The sequence below is a fragment of the Molossus molossus genome, unplaced genomic scaffold, assembly GCF_014108415.1.
Source record: "Molossus molossus isolate mMolMol1 unplaced genomic scaffold, mMolMol1.p scaffold_m16_p_2, whole genome shotgun sequence".
Lineage (NCBI taxonomy): Eukaryota > Metazoa > Chordata > Mammalia > Chiroptera > Molossidae > Molossus > Molossus molossus.
The window spans coordinates 68,771,310-68,790,245 of NW_023425355.1; positions in this window are offsets into that span (position 1 = coordinate 68,771,310).

Genomic DNA, 18,936 nt, shown 5'->3' on the forward strand with positions numbered 1-18,936 from the left:
CATCAACACCCCACTGACATCACTGGATAGATCTTCTAGACAAAAAATTATCAAGGAAACAGAGACTCTAAATGAAGCATTAGACAAAATGGTTAAATAGATATCTACAGAGAATTACACCCCAAAACTAAAGAATTCACATTCTTCTAAGTGCACATGGGACATTCTCAAAGATAGTCCACATATTAGGGCACAAACTAAGTCTCTACAAGTTCAGGAAGACTGAAATCATATCAAGCATCTTCTCAGATCACAATGGCATGAAACTAGAAATCAATTGCAAGAAGAATATACAAAGACATTTGAACACATGGAAGCTAAATAGCATGTTATAAAACAATGAATGGGTCACTGAGGAGATCAAGGAAGAAATCAAAAACTTCATGGAAACCAATTAAAATGAAGATACAGCAACACAAAATCTATGGGATGCAGCAAAAGCAGTTCTGAGAGGGAAGTTCATAGTACTACACGCCTACCTCAAGAAGCAAGAAAGATTTCTAATAGACTATCTAACTTCACAACTTAAAGAAGTAGAGAGCGAACAAAAAGAAAACCCCAGAGCAAGTAGAAGGAAGAAAATAGTAAAGATCAGAGCAGAAATAAACAACATAGAGACCAAAAAAATCATTCAAAGGATCAATGAAACAAAGAGCTGGTTTTTTGAAAAGATAAACAAGATTGATGGACCCTTAGCTAGACTCACCAAGAAACAAAGATAGACAACCCAAATACAGAAAATCAGAAATGAAAGAGAAGTAACAACTGACACCACAGAAATACAAAAGATCGTTAACAACTACTATGAACAATTATATGGCAACAAATTCAACAACTAAGCAAAATGGACAAATTTCTAGAAACACACAGTCTCCAAAAACTGGACTAGGGAGAGATAGAAAACTTGAACAGACCAATAACAACTAAGGAAATTGAAGAGGTAATCAAGACTCTCCCAGCAAACAAAAGCCCAGGCCTGGATGGCTTCACGGAGGAGTTTTACCGAACATTCAAAGAAGAACTAACACCCATTCTCCTCAAACTATCTCAAAAAATTCAAGAAGAAGGAAGACTTCCAAACTCGTTTTATGAAGCCAGCATAATTTTAATTCCAATACCAGAAAAAGACACTACAAAGAAAGGAAACTACAGGCCAATATCCCTGATGAACATAGATGCCAAAATCCTGAACAAAATACTACAAATCGGCTCCAGCAATACACCAAAAAATTATCCACCATGACCAAGTGGGATTCATCCCAGGGATGCAATCCTGGTACAATATTTGCAAATCAATAACTGCGATACACCACATAAACAAAATGAAGAATAAAAACCACATCATCATATCAATAGATGCCGAAAAAGCCTTCAACAAAATCCAACATCCATTTCTGATAAAAACGCTCAGCAATGTGGCAATAGAGGGATCATATGTAGACATAATAAAGGCCATATATGAAAGAACTACAGCCAACATCATACTCAATGGGCAAAAACTAAAAGCATTTCCCTTAAGAACAGGAACAAGGCAAGGATGCCCACTTTCGCCACTCTTATTTAACATAGTACTGGAAGTCTTAGCCACAGCAATCAGACAGGAAGAAAAAATAAAAGGGATCCAAATTGGAAAGGAGGAAGTGAAACTGTTATTATTTGCAGATGACATGATACTATACGTAGAAAACCCCAAAGACTCCATCAAAAATTTACTGGACTTAATAAATGAATTTGGCAAAGTAGCAGGATACAACATTAACATCAAGAAATCGATGGCAATCTTATACACCAATGATGAACTCACAGAAAGAGAAACTAAGAAAACAATCCCATTTACCACTGCGGCAAAAAAAATTAAGATACCTAGGAATAAACTTAACCAAGAAATAAAGGACCTATTCATATAACACTACAGGTCATTGAAAAAAACAATAGAGGAAGATATAAAACAGTGGCAGCATATAACCTGTTCATGGACTGGAAGAATTAACATCATTAAAATGTTCATACTAACCAAAGCAATCTATAGATTCAATGGAATCCCCATCAAAATACCAACGACATACTTCACAGAACTAGAACAAGGACTTCAAAAGTTCATATGGAACCAAAAAGACCTCGAATAGCCACAGCAATCTTGAAAAAAGAAGAACAAAGCAGGAGGGATCCCATGACCAGATTTCAGATTATACCACACAGCCACTGTCATAAAAATAAGCTTGGTACTGGGCCAGGAACAGGCATATAGGTCAGTGGAACAGAAGAGAGAACCCAGAAATCGCCCGAAGGCAATATGCTCAATTAATATTTGACAGTGGTAGCAAGAGCACACAGTGGAGTAAAGACAGCCTCTTTAATAAATGGTGTTGGGAAAACTGGACAGCTACATGCAGAGAAATGAAACTAGACCATCAACTTACACCCTACACAAGAATAAACTCAAAATGGATAAAAGACTTAAATGTGACTCATGAATCCATAAAAATCTTAGAAGAAACTGTAGGCAACTAAATTTCAGACATCATATGCAGCAGAATTTTCACTGATACATCACCTAATGCAATAGAAACAAAGGAGAAAACTAACACATGGGACTACATCAAACTCAAAAGCTTCTGCACAGCGAACGATACAATCATCAAAATGGAAAGGCTGCCCACTGTTTGGGAGAACATAATTGCCAATGATGTATCACATAAGGGGTTAATTTCCAATATATATATAGTGCTCATACAACTCTACAAAAGGAAGACAAAGAACCCAATTAAAAAATGGGCAGAGGAACTAAATAGACACCTCTCCAAACAGGACATACAAATGGCTAAGAGACATATGAAGAAATGCTCATCATCACTAATTATCAGAGAGATGCAAATTAAAACAACAATGAGGTATCACCTCACACCTGTCAGAATGGCTGCCATCAACAAACCATTCAAACAACTAGTGTTGGTGAGGGTGTGGAGAAAAGGGGACTCTAGTACACTGCTGGTGGGAATACAGACTGGTGCAACCACTATGGAAAACAATATGGTCTTACCTCAAAAAATTAAAAATTGAACTGGCATTTGACCCAGTGATCCCACTTCTAGGAATATACCCTAAGAAGCCTGAAACACCAATCAGAAAGAATATATGTACCCCCATGTTTGTAGCAGCACTATTTACAATCGCTAAGATCTAGAAACAGCCCAAGTGTCCATCAGTAGACAAATGGATAAAAAAGCTGTGGTACATATACACAATGGTGTACTAGGCAGCTGTAAGAAAGAAAGATCTCTTATCTTTTGAGACTACATGGCGGGACCTGGAAAGTATCATCCTATGTGAAACAAGCCAAGCAGAGAAAGACAAGTATCATATGATGTCACTTATTTATGGAATATAATGAACTTAACAGTCTGAGGAATGGGGTAGTCCCAGAGACGTGGAAGTGGGGTACAGACTGACAATCCCCAGAAGAGGGGGTGGGGGGGAGAGATAAACCACAGAACTTATATGCATGTATGCATGAACAGTGGACATGGACAACAAACTGGGGACAAGGCAGGGAGGGAGTGGGAGGGGGGAATCAGTGGGGGAAAATGGAGAAACATCTGTAACAAAAATTAATTAATAAAAAAATGTATATTAAAATATATAAAAAAATTGAATTAAACTTCAAATTAAATGAGCTGTATTAAAAAGCAAAGGTAATAAATATTTAAAACTCATCATTTACTAATTTTTTTATTATTATCTATGTTTTTTATGCTTTCTGTTTCCATTATATCTGTGGAGTGGAAATACTCTGTAATGATGTATTGCTGTACCTCACTTCCCAACTCTGCATTCAGTGACTTTACATTGGGTAGCTCAAAGTTAGCTGTGGTGGGAGTATTTGCACCATGGAATTCAACAAATGCCACAGAATCCATTGTTAAGTATTTATCACCGCACCACTATTTGTAACCCAACCCAAGGAGCACCTCTGTGCAACTTTCCCTGATTTCCTCCTCCTTACATGCACACACACACACACTCACACACACAAAGCTGATCCTTATGCACCTTCTATACTCTGTGTACCACTCTGTAGCATTTACCATACTTTATTTCAATAGTCAATTTAATTAAAGGCAAGTACTATGTTTTTTTCCATCTTTGTATCATAAATACATCATGCATTGTAAGGGCTCAATTAATGGTGGTTGAATAAATTTAACCTCTTTGTGTTCAGTTTCTTCTTATATTAAATGAGAATACCTGCTGTCCTTTCCACACATAAACCTTATGACAACAAATGAAATACTAGACATGAAAGTACTTCAGAGATAAACAAAAAAGCACCATATAAGTGCAGGTATTATTTTCACGTGTTCACATGGCTTAATGAGTTTCTATCATAAAACACCTGTTGAGCCTTGGCCAACCAGTTTGACTCAGTGGTTAGAGTGCTGGCCTATGTACTGAAGGGTCATGGGTTTGATTTCCGGTCAAGGGAATACACCTGCGATGCAGGTTCAATCCCCAGCCCTGGTCAGGGTTGTGCAGAAGGGAACTAATTGATGTGTCTCTCTGACATCGATGTTTCTCTTTCTCTCTCTCCTTCCCTCCCACCCTTCCTTCCACTCTCTAAAATTCAATGGAAAAAATATCTTCGGGTGAGGATTAACAACAACAACAACAACATCAACAAACACCTACTGAAACATGTAATTTTAGCTGTCCCCTGTTCTCACTCAAGATGTTCTGATATTTATCCTCTGACCTCTTTTAACCCTTCCAGTGTGAGAAGCAGGAGAAACCTTTTTGTTTTAATAAAGCTGAGTATAAAGTATGCCTCTGTAAAGTTAATTTTGGAAACTCATGAAGAAAATGATAAAAATCATAGATACATTCCCCTTGTGGGAAAAATCCCAATTGATAAATAGGGACCCCAAATGATCAAGGAATTAAAATGGGTCAAGCCATCCTACTGAAAACTCTCTTTCTCTGTCTCTTATTATATGTGTATTTTTATTTATCTTATTTAACAAGCCCTAATGTGTCACTTAACTATGTGTCTGACATTGTTCTAAGTGATTTACACATATTACTCATTTAATCTTCATAAAACTCTTCTCATTCTCATTTTATAGATTAAAGAGACTGAGTCACAACAAGTTAACTAAATTACCCAAGGTCACACATTTTCTTTCAGTGTAGGTCATTTCTTGACCATAACTTCATGGTTCTGACTCCACTCTTGCATCCTCACAACTGCCTCTCCCATTCTTGTATATGGATATTTCCCAGAGAGTTGCCACATCACATCCCACTGTTTTGAGCCATAATATCCAACTACACCAGTATTAAACATTAAAAAGTGAACCTTACTTTCAGCCATGAGAGCCAAATTTGCTCTGCCACTAACCAGTTGTAACATTTGGGAAGCCCAGTGACCCAGTAAGAAATAGAAAGCCTCAACATGGCATCATAGTGCAGTATAAAATTGCCTGCTATAGTTGGTAGCCCCTTGAGGAAGCTCCCATTAGAATATTATAGAAGTTTGTAGCCTGGCTATAGGTCTCTTCTCACTTGGCATGTTTCTCACCACCTGAGGACTGTCTTGACCACCAGATCTTTGCAAGGAACTAGTGAGTCGCTGGGGACTGCATCCATTCCCACATTTATATGCTTGATCCCAGATCCTTTGTGCTGTTTGCCTGATGGTTCTATAGTAAACCTAAGTACAAGCAACCTGGGGACAATATGAGTTATAATAATCACAGGTCTTTGGACCATAACCAGCCTTTGTGGTCTGACCTTTATCAGGCCTCCTAGAGAAGTAATGTAATAGCTCCGAGTCTCAGCTTTTCCATGTATAAACACATGAGTCAATATTATGTAGTGGAAAGAAAAAGATTTTGTGTAAGACAAGCTTTTTATTAATTAATTTATCCATTCATTAATTTTATAAAAAAATATTTATATGCCAGTTACTGAGTAGGGCACTGGAGACACAGTAGTGAACAAGATTGATATTGGGGTTGTTCCTGCCCTTATGAAGCTTACATTTTAGTTGGGAAAACAGGCAAAAGGCAAGCAAACAAATAAATAAATATAAACTGGGATAAGTGTCACATAGTAAACACTATGATAGAAACAGTGTGTGAGAATAGGGGGAGGGAATAACCTTCTTTCCACAGAGTGTTCAAATAGGGTTTCTCTAAAAAAAGTAGTATTTAAACCAATTTATTATTTTACTAAATTTGTGACCTTGGCCAAATTACAGTAAGTTTAAAAATTACAATATATAACTACTTTCAGCCTCAACAGGCATAACTTTTCCCTCTCAGGATCCTTGTGGTAATCCAGTAAGATGACATATGTAAAACATCCAACACATAGTAAATGCTTTTTCCCTTCCCCTTCTAGCTCGAGCAGTCAACGTTCGCCATCCTGAAAATTTCTTAAGGTCACCCAATCTTTCTTGACAGCTATTTATCCACTTAATCAGTTCAGTAAGTCAGAAATTTAGTGGAAAAATCTAGTCACCCTAAAATAAGCAAAAGTAATATGTGCTTACACTTTAGAATTGAACCTACATGCCTACCATTTAAGGTCTCCCCATCGAGAAATCAGAATAAGCCTTTCCCTAAAACAATCAACTAGCAAATCAGTGAATTAATATCCTGTTATTTTCCATATTGGTGCCAGCTAGATTTCCCTATAACTGACTTAAACTTCAGCAAAAGTTATGGAATATACCCACTTCTGGATCCTTGTAGTGCTCAAGGACCTAGCACCTTGATTTCTCCTTTGGAACAGGTGGAAAAAAACCTTTAACTTCCGAGATATGACGAGATCGGGCACGTTCAGGGTGGTATGGCCGTAGACAAAAAAAAAAAAAAAAACTTTAATGAGGAAAGTATACTGTGTTTCTTTTCACTTATGGGTGAAGGTATAGCAGAGTTTAATTTTTACACTCAAGGTCACATAGCAAAGATACTAGCAAGGTCAGACCAGAATTCAAGGTTATGGACTCTATGGACTCCTTGGCCACTGTTTTCCTGCTTAGACCAGTGGTTGCCTGAGGTGATGATTAAAAAATCAGTTCAGCAGAATTAATACCCATACTGACTGGTTATCCCATCACAAGACACACACACACACACACACACACACACACACACCTAAGGTAGTCAAACTTTTCTAAAGTACTTATTGTTAATAATATACCTACAAGTAAAAGTTTAAGCCATGTTTTAAAAATAGTCTGAAATGTGGAGAGGATCACATTGTTGGGCCAAGAAGAAAGGAAGTAAAAGTTGCTCAACTTGATAAAGAAAAACAATATTCTTGGTTTATGATTTAAGATCAAGAAAGACTGCTATTTATTCAAATACTGCTTTCAATTATTAATATTAAAGATTATAAATCTCTAACTGGAATTTTGTCTGAATCAATCATGGTATAACATAAATGAGCACCTACAACCCTGGGGGCATTATGAAGTTTTCATCTTCAGAAAACTTATAAAAAATATGTTTTTACCTTCAAACAGGTATACTCATTTCCAATTATATTCAATACAAGCAGTCCTCATCCTAAAATTTAAGAGCTCTTTCAAAATTGAAATAACATAATCATAAAGAAGAACTATGGTTATATTCAAATTATTCAATACAGAAAACCATGGGTATACTTGAAACAAATTAGAAGCAATAGATGTAACAGCTGTTTCCCAAATCAAAGCTTTTGAGCACATCCCAGAAATAGAACTAGTAATATCCCTGGTTAGGTGGCCAGAGCAATTTAAGCAAATTTGAGGCACTTAAGCTTTTGTCAAGTGACTATATTAAAATCAAATTTAATACACTTTAAAAACCAATATTACCCATAGTAATTATTACTGCTTCTGATGAGTCAGTTGAGAAACCATCATTCCAGACCTCCAACATGTGTTTAAATAGGATTGTCCTTTTAAACACAATTCTACATAAATCACTCAAAGAAACAAAATAAAAGGAGTAACTATAAAACAGATGCAATTTGGCAGTTTGATTCCCCTAAAATATTAGAAGTGTTATAGTATATAGTCAAAGTAATCTAGGGCTAAAAAAATTCTTGGAGAACAAGACGAATTACCGAAATAATATGGAAGAGTTTTCACTTCACCATGAACAGAAACAATTTTATGGTTCCCAAAGTAAACTAGGTTTTCATTTGTCTTGTTAAAAATATTTACCATTAGGCCCAACCGGTGTGGCTCAGTGGTTGAGCGTCAACCCATGCACCAAGAGTTCACTGGTTTGATTCCCGGTCAGGGCACATGCCCAGGTTGTAGGTCCAATCCCCAGTGGGGGGCATACTGGAGGTGGCCAATTGATGTTTCTGTCTCTCTCCCTCTCTTCCTCCCTCTCTGTCTAAAATTCAATCAATAAAAATAAATAAAAATAAAAATATTCACCATTAGATATGGTGAATATAACTCATGAGATTTTTCTCATAGTTTCTTGTAGAAGATAGGTTACACAAAGCTTTTTAGGTATAGAAATAGTGAAGCATCTTCAAACACAAGACAAGATATACTTGAAGGGATTCCAAAATGGTGGTGGAGTTAATGGAAGTTACACAGACCATCTCCCAGGACCAAATTGGAATTACAACTAAAATAAAGACAAATTGTTGGGAAAAAGCAACAGAAAAGCAGCTGGAGAGGACCTATATAACCAGGGATAGGAAAAAAGTCCACTAAATTGAGCCTGGTAGCTCAGCGGTTGCACAAGAGAGCAGGCTGAGAGCCCACAGACAGCAGCTGTTTTAGCTATGAGCAGCTCCCTCAGGGTTAAAATCACAAGCCAGCTCCACAGCACAGAGGGTCAGAACAGAGGACTAAATTAGCTATAGCCACTCACCTTGGGCTCCAGCAGAGGGAAGATGGACTGGACTGAAACTGTGTGGGGACACTCAGGATTTCGAGGGTGCCCAGAGATTTTGCTGAGTCATGGCCACAAGATGGTGGCCATTTTCCCAGGGAGCCCTTACCTGGAGCTCTGGGGAGAGGCAGAAGCCCCTCCCTCAGAGATTTAACCCCACCCAGGTGGGCCAGAGAACTGCAAATTGAGGCTCATTAACAACCAGCATCTACCCCACCCTCTGGAAATCCTCTTACACTGAACACCTGAGTGAGCTTTTCATTCAATTGAGAGCTACAACCCAAGTCTCATCAAGTAACTGAGACTAATAGCCTCCAGGCAAAAAGCTATAGGATAACTGAACATTTCCTGGGCTTGCAAATCTACCCAGGAAAGTAGACTTGACAGTAGTGTTGAATGTGGGTTCTCCCAAACCTAATAGAGGGAGCCACAAACAGCAGAACACCAATACCCACAGGGGAAATATGGCAGACTCCAAAACCCACTGAGACAGCAAATTTGGTGAAACAAAGAAACAAATCCCAAATGAAAGAGCAAGAGTACTCTACTAAAGATGAGATAAATGAAATGCAGTTAAGCAAGTTATCAAAGGTAGAGTTCAGAGCCATGATCTTGAGGAAGCTCAACACCATGAGTAAGGACATCAACACCATGAGTAAAGATATAGAAACATTGAAAACCAACCAAGTGTAAATGAAGAATGACAGCAGAAATAAAGAACACATTGGAAGGAATAACCAGCAGAGTAAAGGACGCTGAGGACCAAATCAGTAAATTAGAAGACAGGGTAGAAAAAATTAACCAATCAGAAAACCAAAAGGAAAAAACTATTAAAAAACAGAAAGATGGCTTAAGAGAACTGTGGGACAACTGGAAACGTAACAACATTTGCATGATAGGAGTTCCAGAAAAAGAAGAAAAGGAGCAAGGGTTAGAGAATATATTTGAAGAAATAGTGACAGAAAACTTCCCTAACTTGGTGAAGGAAGAAGGCATTCAAGTTCAAGAAGCACAAAGAGCCCAAAGTAAAAAGAACACAAACAGGCCCACACCAAGACACATAGAAATTAAAATGCCAAAAAATAAAGACAAAGAACGAATCCTAAAGGCAGCAAGAGATAAACCATAGGTTACCTACAAAGATTCAATGCAATCCCCATTAAAATTCCAACATATTTCACAGAAGTAGAACAAATACTTCAAATGTTAATAGGGAACCAAAAAAGACCCCAAATAGCCATTATAATCTTGAAAAAGAAGGACAAAGTAGGTGGGATCACAATATCGAATATAAGGTTATACTACAAAGCTACTATAATCAATAGATCCTGGTAATGGCATAAGAACAGGCATATAGATCAATGGAACAGAACAGAGAACCTGGAAATTGACCCAAAACATTATTCTCAATTAATATTTGACAAAGGTGGCCAGAGCATACAATGGACTAAATACAACCTTTTTAATAAATGGTGTTGGGAAAATTGAACAGCTACAAGCAAGAAAATGAAACTAGACTATCAACTTACACCATACACAAGAATAAACTCAAAATGGATAAAAGACTTAAATGTGAGTCGTGAATCCATAAAAATCCTAGAAGAAAATGTAGGCAACAACATTTCAGACACAGCAGAATTTTCACTGATACATCACTTAAGGCAACAGAAACAAAGAAAAAGATGAATACATAGGACTACATCAAACTCAAAAGCTTCTGCACAGCAAAAGAAACAACCTTCAAAATGGAAATGGAATCCACAGTATGGGAGAGCATAATTGCCAATGATACATCAGATAAGGGGTTCATTTACAAAACATATAGAGTACTCATACAACTCAACAAAAGAAAGACAAAGAATACAATTAAAAATTGGGCAGAGGACCTAAAGAGACATCTCTCCAAAAAGGATATACAAATGGCCAAGAGACATATGAAGAAATGCTCATCATCACTAATCATCAGAGAGATGCAAATTAAAACAATAATGAGGTATCACCTCACACCTGCCAGAATGGCCACCATCAACAAATCATCAAACAGCAAATACTGGTGAGGGTGTGGAGAAAAGGGGACTCTAGTACACTTCTGGTGGAAATGCAGACTGGTGAAGCCACTATGAAAAACATTATGGTGTTTCCTCAAAACATTAAGAATTGAATTGCCATTTGACCCAGTGATCCCACTCCTAGGAATATATCCTAAGAAGCCTGAAACACCAATCAGAAAGAATACACGTGTCCCTATGTTCATAGCAGCACTATGTACAATAAGATCTGGAAACAGCCAAAGTGTCCATCAATGGATGAGTGGGTAAAAAAGCTGTGGTACATATACACAATGCAATACGATGTAGCTGTATGAAAGAAAGATCTCTTATCCTTTGAGACAACATAGAGGGACCTCGGGAGTATTATGTTAAGTGATACAAGCCAATTAAAGAAAGACAATTACTGTATAGTCGGCGGGCTCCGGGGAGTCGCATGACCGGGGTAATGGACAGCCAGAGGAGAAATCGAAATCTAACTAGGGATGCTCCACCTTACCCGGATGTAGCTGAGGGGACACTCCTGGTGATGTCCCACCACCCTTTCCAGCCAATCAACATATGCCACACTCAAATCTCCCCAGCAGCTAGCTAGTCACCTGCCGCCATACCTAATCACCCCACCCAGGTCCCTAACATCCCTATAAATTTTCCCCGGGAGAAAGTAGCAACATGGACCAGGGAACTTTGCCTGAGAACACTTCAATAAAATTTTCTTGCCTGCTTTTGCAGCTCTGTTTCTCTTTCTTCCTCAGCAAGATACCTTACATTTGGTGCTGAAACCCGGGAGGAGGTTGAGCCCGCCGGGGCTGCTCCTCTCCCTCCCTACCAAAGAAGACCAGGGACCACGGACCTTCCACCCAGTTCAGCACACGGTGTGGTAAGTCCCCCTGCCTCTGGCCTCTCCTCAGTTCTCTCCACCTCCAGGGCTCCCTGTCCATAATTGCAGCTGCGTTAGGGACCTCCTATCCGTTCCAAGTGTGTGGGGTTCTGCAGAGACGTCCTGGATGCCCCCCATTCTATCCGTCCATCCAGTGACCAGAGATTGAGTTGCAGGACACCAATTCTCATCTCTGATCACTCCGGGGCTGGGGCTGACCATGGGCAATCAGGATTCTCGACCGGATCCCAAAACACCTCTAGGGTGTCTCATTTTAAATCTCTCAAAAATAGATCCCTGCCTAAAGAAGAAGAAACTGTTCTTCTTCTCCACTATGGCCTGGCCACAATACCCACTGGACAACCAGTCCAGATGGCCTCCTGAAGGAACTTTCAATTACCATATTCACCGACTTAGAAAACTTTTGCCAAAGAAATGGGAAATGGTCAGAAAGCCTATATATTCAGGCTTTTTGGTATTTGTGATCCTGTCCTAACCTCTGTGCCTCTTGTTCCATGGCACAGGTCCTTCTAGCTAAAGACACCCCCTCTGGACCCTCCGCTCCTGACCTTTCCTAGTTTTCTGACCCCCTAGAGGAACTGTCTCTGCTTCCCATTCAGCCTGAACCCACTCCTAACTCTCCTCCGCCCGACCCTGACCCATCTGCCTCTAACCGTCCTCCACCCTTCATCTCAACTCCCACTCTCTCCTCCCCTGTCAGCACTTACACACAGTCACATTATGACCCATGGAAAGGAGCTGACCTCCTCTGTCCTCTCCGTGAGGTAGCAGGAGCAGAAGGACTTGTGCGGGTCCATGTCCTCTTTTCTATCTCTGATCTATCCACTATCAAAAAGCATTTAGGATCTTATTTTACCAATCCCACAGCTTTTATCAAAGAGTTCAGATATCTCACTCAGGCTTATGACCTTACCTGGCAGAATCTCTGTCATTATGTCCTCTACCCTCATCCCTGACAAACGCAATTGGATCCGAACAGTGGCACAAGCCCATGCCAATCAGGTACATCATACAGACAACCAGATGCCCATTAGGATTCAGGCAGTCCCCGAGGCAGAACCCAATTGGACTTATCAAGCAGGGCAGGACAGTAGACGGAGGTGAGACCAGATGGTCCAATGCCTCTTAGCCATCATGCAGAATGCAGCCCAAAAGGTAGTTAACTATGACAGACTAAGAGAAGTCACTCAGGAACCTGATGAGAACCCAGTTCTCTTCCTATACTGCCTGACTGAGACTATGGTTCTCCACATCTCACTGGACCCCGCCTCAGTAATGGGGGCCACAGTCTTAGCTACTCACTTTATCTCCCAGTCAGCTCCAGATATTAGAAAGAAACTTAAAAAGGCAAAAGAGGGCCCTCAGATCCTTATCCGAGACCTGTTGAACATGGCATTTAAAGTCTTTAATGCCCAGGAGGACAAGGCTGTGGCCACTCATCAGGCCCAAATGCAGCAGAAGGTAAACCTCCAAACCCAGGTTCTAGTGGCAGCCCTGAGGCCGACAGCCCAGCAAGGGCAGGGTACAGGGGGCGCCCGACATAGGGAACGTAACATCTTTGGGCCACAGAAGGGAACCCCACCAGGGGTCTGCTTCAAATGTGGCAATGAAGGCCACTGGGCCTGTCAATGCCCATGTCCACGGCCACCTACAAAACCATGCCCAGACCTTAAACAGCCTGGTCACTGGCGGGACAATTACCCTTTCTGGGCGACGGGCTCATCCTCGGCGCCTCCATGCAGGGGACAGGCCAGACAAACATGCCCATTGCTTGAACTCCTCAGCCTCATGGACAACTGATGCAGCCTGCACTCGAGGACACCAATCACTCTTGCCAAGCCCAGGGTAAAGCTGCAGGTAGCAGATAAGTCCATCTCATTCCTGGTAGACACGAGGACTACCTTCTCTGTTCTCCCATTTCACTCCGGGCCTCTAGTCCCTTCTCAGGTCTCGGTTATGGGAATTGATGGGATATCCTCCTTTCCCCTCCGCACACAACTTCTGTCATGCAGTCTAGATGGATACTCCTTTTCTTGCTATCTTCACCAGCCCACCGGGAAAAAAGAGCGGTTTTCCTCCCAGTCCTAGTGGGTTTCTCACTAGCCTCCTCTCTCGTTGCTGCAGGAATGGGAGGTGGAGCCATAGGCCACAGCATAACCACCACCACCCAGCTAGAAGAAAAATTCCACATAGCTGTAGAAGCATCAACCACCTCCCTAGCCTATCTCCAGCGCCAGATCACCTCCATTGCTCAGGTGGCACTCCAATATCTAAGGGCACTGGACCTACTGACAGCTGGCAAAGGCCTCTCCCTTCAAGAACAATGCTGTTACTACATCAATGAGATCGGCCTAGTAGAAGAAAATATCAACATCTTAGATTGCCTACAGGACGAACTCCACAGGAGACAGACTACAGATAACCCTTTCTCAGGATGGTAGCAGTCCCCAGCGTTTACACGGATAGCTCCCATCCTGGGGCCTCTCCTAGTTATCTGCCTGTTACTGAAGTTTGCTCCTCTTTTCCTCAGATTTTTGCAGAACCATATCCACGAGGTTTCTTGAGTGGCTGTGAACCAGATGTTGCTTCACTCCTACATGAGATTCCCAACTGAGCCACTGGACACTGACCTCCTCGACCCACAATGCCCCTACCCAGCAGGAAGCAGCCAGACAGAAAGTGGCACCCCTATCTAACACAAAAGGTCAGAATGTAAGGTTGGTGGGCTCTGGGGAGTCACATGACCTGGGAAATGGACGGCCAGAGGAGAAGTCAAAACCTAACTTGGGACACTCCTGCCTTACCCAGATGCAGCTGAAGCTGCACTCATGGTCATGTCCCACCACCCTTCCCAGCCAATCAACATATGCCACACCCAAATCTCCCCAGCAGCTAGCCAGTCACCTGACATCACACCTAATCACCCCACCCAGGTCCCTAATGACCCTATAAATCTTCCCCAGGTGAAAGTAGGCGCCCAACTTCCCTGGCCTCCGCCACGTGGACCAGTGAACCTCGCCTGGGAATGCTTCAATAAAATTTTCTTGCCTGCTTTTGCAGCTCTATTTCTCTTTCTTCCTCAGTGAGATACCTTACAATTACCACATGATCTCATTTATTTGTGGAATATAATGAACAAGGTGGGCTGATGAACGAAATAGACTCAGAGACATAGAAAGGAGTATGGTTCAGATTGACAAACCTCAGAGTAAGGGGGCAGGCGGGATGGACGAGATGAACCAAAGAACCTATATGAATGTATGCAAAACCAATGGACATAGACAACAATGCTAGAGGGGTGGAGGGTAAAAGGATAAACATCTGTAACAAAAATAAATTAATAAAAATTGGGGGGAAACCAAGATATTCTTAAATGAAAGTGACATAAAATTGGGATACTCAACAAATGTTTAGCTCTGTGACGCCATTTTCTTCTACTTTTTTGTCTACCCTCAGCTTGGCTGAATACTGTTTATTCATTAACCCTTTAAATGAGGTTCTGTCCTAAACACTCTCTACTATTCATACTGCTAAAGTTTCAACAGCCACCCAGAACCAGATCTGTGCCCTTGGACGTAGTATTTGCTGTACCCATCTCTCCCTGGATATTTCAATGACTGCTCTTGCATGTGCAAACGCAAGCCCATTATCACTATCACCTCCACAATCCCACATCACTTCCAACAAACCAAAGAATGGTAAGGACTGCTACTTACCAATATCACCTGCTCTTCCTCTGTATTTTGGCTATGCTTGCCAGAATTACAGAAAGACTATAAGGAGTAGGGAAAAAGTGTGTGGGCTTTGGAGTTAGGTTACTCCAGGTGCTACCACATTCTAATTAGGTGATATATCAGCAAGATTATCCCACTTACTATCTGATTCCATATACAGCCTGGACACTAGAATCAGGCTAGATTCATAAGCTGGCTCAGCTAGTTGTGGGCTGCGTCACCTTGGGCAAGTTACTTAACTTTTACGGGCTTCAGATTCTTCATCTGTGAGATAGAGATAATAGAATATCTTACCTCATAGTTTGTTGTATTAAAAATATATTGCATGTAAAGCACTAGCACAATGTAAGCATTCAGTAAATATTACTCATTCTTCTAATTATCTATATTCTTCTCTTTCCCAATCATGTTTTTGTCTCAACATTTTATTATAAAAATTCCCAAACAGAAAGAAAATAAGGTAATTGTACAGTTAACACATACATTCCTACCACTTAGCTTGTACTACTGTTAACAGCTTGCTATATTAACTTTAGCTCATATCTATCCATCAGCTCATCTTAATTTTTAGGCATTTCAAAGTAATTTGCAGCATTAACTCATTTGATCCCTAAATACTTTAGCATACTTAACTTTAACAAGAATTCAATATTTAGTTTTTTTTTTAAAGTAAAATTAACATTTAATGAAATGCACAAATCCCAAGTGTTCCCTTTGATGAGTTTAGACAAATGCATATGCCCCATGTAACCCAAACCCCTGTGAAGGTACAGAACATTTCCATCACCCCAGAAAGGTCTCCCAAGCTCTTTCACAGTTAGGACACTCCTACATTCCCAAGAGACAACCACTGTTGTGATTTTTTTCTACCAGAAATTAGTTCAATCTATTGCAGAATGACATATAAATGGAGTTTTGCAGCATGTATTCTTATCCTCAATCTTTTTAAGCATGGTAAAGTTGACATATAAAAAAATATCACCATTTTTTAGATAGAGTGGGAAGGAGGGAGGGACGTAAAGAGAGAGAGAGAGAGAGAGATACATCAATGTGAGAGAGACACATCCACTGGTTGCCTCCCACATGACCCTGACAGGGGCTGGGGATCAAACCGATAACCCAGGTAACCCAGGTGCATGCCCTTGACTGGAATTGAACCCACAACCCTTTGGTACACAGGAACTCCGGCCCTGAGCCAAACTGGCCAGGACCTGAGGATGAACTTTTAAGAAATTATAACTTAGAAATTTTTTTTCTTTTATGTCCATTGTTGTACTGGCTTTGACTCTGGAGACACAGAATATGGACTTGATTCTTGGCTTACAATATGTGCAAGCTTGGAAAATTACTTGCCCTTTCTGAACTTCAGTTTTTTCATCTCAAAAATGAAAATAATAATAAATTTATCTTATATGGTATTACTATTATATAAGATTGTAAAAATTATGAGGTAATGCATATATAGCATTTATTATTGTAGTGTCTGAAACATAGAAAGTGCTCAGTGAATGTTAGCTATTATTATTATGTGTTTCTTTGTAGATCAAGAATAATTATTGTGCTCTTCTTTCAATATCCACGTAGCTTATTGCCTCATGACCTCCGCCTCTCTACTCAATTGTCACCTCGACAGTGAGAACTCCCCTAATCATTGTATTTTAACACAGCAACCAACCCAACATTATTTCTCTATCTTGCTATATTGGATGGAATAGTCTCTTCAAAAGTTATGTTCAAAAAATAGATCCAGCCCAGCCTGTGTAGCTCAGTGGCTGGGCGTTGACCCATGCACCAAGAGGTCGCCTGTTCCATTCCCAGTCAAGGCACATGCCAAGGTTGTGGGCCAAATCCCCAGTGGGGGACCAATCGATATTCTCTCTCATCCATGTTTCTACCTCTCTCTGCCTCTCCCTTCCTCTCTCTCTAAAATTAATAAAGAAAAAAAAAACTGAAAAAAAAAAGATCCAGAGACATGGAACTGGAGAACAGACTGACAAACCTCAGAGGGAAGGGAGGTCAGGGATGGGAAGAGACAAACCAAGGAATTATATGCATATATACATAACCAATGAATACAGACAACCGTGTGGTGAAGACTGGGGGTAGGAGTGGGGAGCGGGAGTTGGGAGGAGGAGGTCAATGGGGGAAAATAAGGAGGAACATCTGTAATTCTTTCAACAATAAAGATATATTTTTAAAAATGCTACATTCAAGTCCTAACCCATGTATCTATAAATGTAACTTTATTTGAAGATAGCATCTTTGCAGATGTAATCACACCTGAGATGAGGTCACATTGGATTAGGATAGGCCCTAAACCCAATCAATGATTGGTATCCTTATAAGAGGAGAGAAAGAGAGACACATAGAAACACACAGGAAGAGTATTGTGTAATGACAGAGGCAGAGATTGGAGTGATGCTTCTACAAACTAAGGAATGGCAAGGATTCCTAGCAACCAGCAGAAGCCCTGAAGAAACAACGAAGGACCATCCCCTAGAGCAGTGGTTCTCAACCTGTGGGTCACAACCCCTTTGGGGGTCGAACGACTCTTTCACAGGGGTCGCCTAAGATCATCAGAAATATGTGCTTTCTGATGGTCTTAGGAACCGAGACACCGCTCCTCTATCCATCTCCAGGTGGGTCTCCCACATGCAGGTACACCCACATACAACATGAGGAACTGTATTAAAGGGTCATGGCATTAGGAAGGTTGAGAACCACTGCCCTAGAGACTTCAGAGGGCCTACTAAAACCTTGATTTTGGCCTTCTCCCCTCCAGAACTAAGAAAGAATAAATTTGTTGTTTTAAGCCATCCAGTTTATTACAACAGCCTTAAATGAAATAAAACTTGTTTTATTTTTTGGCATAGCACTTGCCATCTAACATACTAAATACTTATTTTGTTTATTATCTGTTTCCCCTCAGTAGAGTATAAGATCATTGAGAGCAGGGACTTTTGTTTATATTGATTCCCTAGCACTAAAAGGGTGCCTGCCACATAATAGGTGCTCAATAAACATTCTTAGAAGGAAGAAGAAAAGAAGGAAATTTGCTGTTCCTATATACTACACTAAATACCATGATTTTTAAATTTGTCTTTTGTTTTGTAATTTTAAGATGGTTTTTGATGTGAAGTTTTTAAAAAATATGTTTGTATTGACTTAGAGAAAGAGAAAGGAAGGGAGATAGAAACATTGATCAGGTGCCTCCTGCGAGGCGCCTACTGGGGATTGAGTCCGAAACCAGGGCATGTGCCCTGACTGGGAATCCAACTGGGACCTCTTAGTCCATGGGATGGTGCTCAGTCCACTGAGCCACACCGGCTGGGCTGATATGTTTTATGTGT